The sequence below is a fragment of the Bombyx mandarina genome, chromosome 23 (assembly GCF_030267445.1).
Source record: "Bombyx mandarina strain Sakado chromosome 23, ASM3026744v2".
Lineage (NCBI taxonomy): Eukaryota > Metazoa > Arthropoda > Insecta > Lepidoptera > Bombycidae > Bombyx > Bombyx mandarina.
The window spans coordinates 12,060,247-12,066,246 of NC_143229.1; positions in this window are offsets into that span (position 1 = coordinate 12,060,247).

Genomic DNA, 6,000 nt, shown 5'->3' on the forward strand with positions numbered 1-6,000 from the left:
GTGCCAAGAAAAGGATATATCCGACTTCACAACGCCTCCTTGATTTTTCGTCTCCTGTAGGTACATAGCGAAGTTATCTATCTCAAATTGTTTTCCGTGCTGTTTCTAGTCTGCGTTAACAACCACATGGGCCCTGAGATGGGTTTTGAAATTTGAAATCATTATCATCATAACTCTCCTGGCCTTCTTCTAGTCACCTGGGGTCGGTGCAACATGTTTTCTCCTTCCATACTCCTCTATCATCTACCATTTCTTCGCTCACTCCCCTCTTATCCATCCAGGAATCCATCCATTTCTTCTTAGGTCTACCTCCTCTATTGAATGGTATTGAAATTCGAAATATTCTCCGAAAATCACAGTAAAGAGCTACTCTTTCACTTTTGTATTTTTGGTCACACCCGATGAAATCACGATTTCCATTTATTGCGTATACGAAAATATGACCGTTTCTTCCACATTCATTCTTCATCGAGCAATAGAATCCAAGTCTCCCAATATGAATGGTAGCGTGCGAAAACGTGACCAGGTTGTTCCTCGAAGGGGTTGGCGTATTCATCGAACGAAACTTTCGTGGGCACCCTTTTCACGCCGATATCAATTTTACCGATACACCGTGTGGTCAATATTTAAAATGCATCTTTTCATTACACCGTTTTGAGGTGTTATGTAATTTACTAATTTATCATACAAATTGAAACTTTACTCGGTATATCAACGGTGTGAATGTTACGTCAAAACATCATCTATATATTAATACGTAAAGCAAACACTTTGTATCCCTTTTTACGAAAATTGCGCGGACGAAGGAGCATGAAATTTTCCACAATATAGAGAAGAAGTGCACAATCCTAATATTTTTTTAAAATAATGCATAAAGGATACATTAAATCAATAAATAAAACATTACACACACTACATACCATGTATTTGACGCACACACGCATGCATACTATTTATTGTCAAACTTTTGTACTTGACGTCTTTTGTCAAATTGAGAATAGATTAAATATTGTTTGTGTTTGTTAATATTTTTGTAGTGTAGTTTTGGCGAAATTTGTGATTATAGAAGTATAAAATAGAATCATAATAGTGTACCAACTTACAATTTAAATTAATTATAGTCGAATTTCGACTACTGCGGGACCTCTAGTTTCAGGAAATTGTCATTTGTGCGTTTCATATTTTTGTGCAGAATTTCTCAATTCGCCGCCAGACACCGATCAACTATTATACAAAACGCCAAAGCTTGCAGAGCAAATTAATTGAAAGTCCATATCAAGATTGGGCACTGTCATTTCCCGTGTTTTGTGTAACGACTATTCCAGCTTTCTTAATGACGTAAGGTCAATGGGTGATCCTACTAGATGAGCCAACACCTCCTTTGCTCACCTAGACTCATAAATTAAAGACACTAGATTATGACCGATTTTTTGATAACGCCATCTGGTTGTGTCTTTAAAGCGGTTAGTTGCCCTCAATTAAGAAAAATAGTATTATTATTCACCAATATCTATTGGCGAATAATAATACTATTTTTTCTTTCAACTCTTCAATCAATCAATCAACTCTTCCCGACATCTGTCGGGAAGAGTTGATTATTGCAAACACGAATAAAACAACATTTTCTGAAAATAAATCGTAGCTAGATCGATTTATCGCCCCCAAAATTCCCTGTATACTAAATTTTATGAAAATCGTTGGAGCCGTTTCCGAGATTCAGATAATATAATTATATATTAATATACAAGAATTGCTCGTTTAAAGGTATAAGATAAGATTAGGTAATCCGTTTTTAAGGAAAAAAACATTATTGTTTAAATGTGAATCACTTTTATTTATACTTCACTAATTTAATGAAAAAAGTAATAAAGTTATTTTGAATTATGCATTCGCCTTTCGTGAAATTCCCAGTACAAAATTTTATTAAAATTGATTTCTTGAAATTTAATTTCTAAACGGTATGAAGGGAGGATTTATTCTATTCGAAGAGAGGAAATTGCGTTCGGTGAGTGGTTTCATTGGAATATTTTGTGAGAAATGTCAAATGGATTTCAGCTGTTTTTTGGTACAACGGGATACGTTACGGCAAATGGACTATTCTAGTCGATTTTAAAGGTCCCATTGTTGAGATTGAAAAAGAAATTATTGAAAAATGATTTCCATTTTTTTCTTTGTGCCCTGAATTGGAAATGTGAAGGAGTCCTTTTAATCGAGAACCGGTCGATGCCTGTTACTTTGATCTTGAAAATTGGACTGATTTCTACAAAAAATATGTTCTAGTACTTAAGGTTCGAATTACTCGATTTTTTTTTATTATTTTTTTATTACATTTGTGACTAATCAAGGCCCCTATCTGGTGTCAAACAGTTAATGAAGCCTATTGAAATCTTAATATGAATGCCACCACTCACCTTGATACATGAGTCCCTAGTCCCAATTGCTATCTATCCCTCTTGTCAAACTAGAACGCATGACTGGGTCGAGGTAGAAATAAATACGATAATGATACATACGCATGCGGGCTTAGAAATACTAAACAAACTACTGGTAAGTATCGATTGGCCAATGTCTTAGAACGAGGATTTAAAGAAGATCTTTTTTATTATTTTCTTTGTAGCCTAGATGGATGGACGAGCTCACAGCCCATCTGGTGTTAAGTGGTTACTGGAGCCCATAGACATCTACAACGTAAATGCGCCACCCACCTTAAGATATAAGTTCTAAGGTCTCAAGTATAGCTACAACGGCTGCCCCACCCTTCAAATCGAAACGCATTACTGCTTCACGGCAGAAATAGGCAGGGTGGTCGTACCTACCCATGCGGACTCACAAGAGGTCTTACCACCAGTAATTACGCAAATTATAATTTTTCGAGTTTGATTTTTATTACATGATGTTATTCCTTAACTGTGGAAGCCAATCGTGAATATTTGTTTAGTACATATTTCATTGGAAAAATTTCTATCCGCCTGCGGAATTCGAAAACCGTTGCATCGCTAGATACAGATGTTATTCTGTAGGCCACGACGACTTAGAAATAGAGCTTAGTAATAGGTAGCGGTTTGAATATGTCTTTTGTATTGATTGTAATCATGTTTAATATTATGTATAATTATGTTTCCACGGTGCGTATTCGGAGATTTTTTGCCACGTACCATCCGGCTTTGGAATGAGTTCATCTTTACAGTATTTCCCGAGCGCAATTACACGTCCTTCTTTAATCGAAGTTTGTGAAGAGTACTTAACTGTAGACAGCGGCTTAGCTAGGCTTTTAGTATTGCTGACGTCCATGGGCGACAGTAACCACTCACCATCGGTTGGGCCGTAAGCTCGATATATGAAAACTGATAATTTTAGCCTCCCGGGTAAGTCACCACAGAAAAGATAAGCAATAAGTTTAAGTTGAATAAAGATTTGTTTTCCAAAAGTATGTTGTTCTTCTTCTTAATAGAAAAAGCTATACTGTCTAATGACAGCGGGAATTGAACGTTGATTTTTGTATCGAGAAAGTACAGAGTGATAGTCTGAGTGGTCGCTATCTTTTATGATCAACATTGCCTGAGCGTGTCGCTTCTCTCCGGTTCTTGCAGTAATTTGCGTTAATTTTTAATACGCTTTTATATAATAGCTTCAGACGTATGTATGTTAGTATGTAGCGGAATCTTTGAACATGATTTTGACCACCTTCAAAACGTCGGATTAACTCGAAATTTGGTATACTTATTAAGGACCGATGACATTAAAAAATAAAAAATAAATAATAGTTTTAAAAATCTATAATATCCTGAAAAGCATTCCACGCTTTTTTACAATAGTCATTTTTTCTTACACTATTTTTAATTCAAACTTATTAAAATTTATTTTCTATTCTTTAGTTGGATTTTCTATAAAAGCGTATTCTTTTAGATATTTTAAACTATTGTTTATTATTTCGAAAATTAAAACGTGCTTCATCGCTTCGATTCTCAAGTGATTACTGACTTTTTATTTTATTGATACGGAATCCTATTACCATTTAGATTCTGTATCTCAATAAATAAAATAACGAACTATTTCTTTCAAAAGTTACGAACTTCCCATAAAAGCTTTTAATCCAAAGTGAATAAAAAAAACCTTATTACGCAATCCTTGATTTCTAACCAGAAAGCTGGTGCGTGAAATTTCATGATACTCACTTTGAAAATGATGGATGAATTCAGCCGTTTATATATTTTTTTCCTTCAAGAATGGAATTTCCAATAATCCAACTTCACTGAATGCTTACATCATAGAAGGAGCGAGCTGCTAAACTTCAATTTTATAGTTCCAGCCGCTTAGACTTCGCGTTGATAAATCAGTCAGACCAAGTAAATATTTCAGTATAGATGCTAAATATTATATAATTGAAACGACAAAATTAATATAAGCAGATAATTAATATAAACAAAAAGTCATTTTACATTGCACTTGTAGGCAGCGGCTTGGCATTGCTGAAGTCCATGAGCGACGGTAACCACTCACCAACAGGTGGGCCATATGCTCGTCTGCCTATAGGGCAATAAAAAAAAATCGTTGTCTATTAAGTTTTAATGTAATTTTGTCTAAAATGGTTCGCGGTCGTAATTTCATTACGCAGCCGTGATTACTAAAGGACTTCAATAGAAGTCGAGTTTCCCGGAAATCCCGTGTTACATGAAGATAATTTCCGAGTAGTGGTGTGGTTCAGGACTTAGCTATGTACTTAGACTTCGCAGACTAGTTAGTAACGTCTCACGAATTGCAGTTCGAGATATCAATTTAACTATCTTTTGTTTTGTTTTAAATTGCTTAAACAAAACATAGTGTTTGGTATGTTTTCCCTTTCCGTTGTAGGAAAGAAGAAATTGACGAATATTACATATTGTTTATGAAAAACAACTTCAGCATGCATTTGTGATTAATTAAACATTGTAAATTTAATAATAAACAATAAATAAAGTATTGGTACTTTTCTTGTTTTCTAGATAGCGGAAGAACGCAAGAAACTAGACCAAATATATATATTATAATGACATAATAACAGTTTTGACTCCGACTCAGAATCGAACCCAGATATAATGGAATTACAGTATACACCTATAACGTAGGATACCTGCCCAAGGGAGGTAAACGTAAAATTAAATTCAAATCACTGCAAAAAGATTAAATTGTATTCCTATTAAGTAAAAAAATAGTATTGATTATGTCAACAACTCGCGGTAACGGAATAAATTACTGCGTCCCGTTTATTGATGTAGATTTTAGGTCCATATTTTACATTAAAAGTTTTCCTAGTAGCAGTATTATATTCCCATATTATTAAAAAAGTATTAATGTTTTAATAGCTTCAATTTCTCATGTGATCCTCAATCCATTAGCCTGTTACGTGTGATAGTACAGAAATAATATCAGGACACTCGGTGAGCCTATGAAAGACACGTCAGCCGTTGGGACGTCCTGTATAGTCTTTGTAGTCAAAAGCAGTCGTCAGATTATGTTAGGCCGTTCAAGCGAGTGATGGGAAGCTTATCAAGTGACGTGAGATGCTGTGCGGAGAACGTCTATAGAGTAGTTTACGGTTGAGCTTTTGTTTCGGATAAATCGTTTATGAGTATGATAGACTACAATAGAAAGTATTACAAATCATTTGTGCTAATGGCCAAAATCGTTCGCTGAATAGCGCAGTAGAGGAATCCCATGTATTCGAACTTCATTTAAAGCACATTACCAGGTAGGTTAAGTTAGGTACTACGACTTACTGGTGGTAGGACGTCTTGTGAGTTCGCACGGGTAGGTACCACCACCCTGCCTATTTCTGCCGTGAAGCGGTAATGCTTTTCGGTTTTAAGGATGGGGCAGCCGTTGTACTGTTAAAACTGAGACCTTACAACTCATATCTTATGGTAGGTGGCGGAATTTACGTTGTAGAAGTCTATAGGATTTGGTAACCACATAGCACCAGGTGGGCCGTGAGCTCGTCCACTCACCTAAGCTATAAAAAAA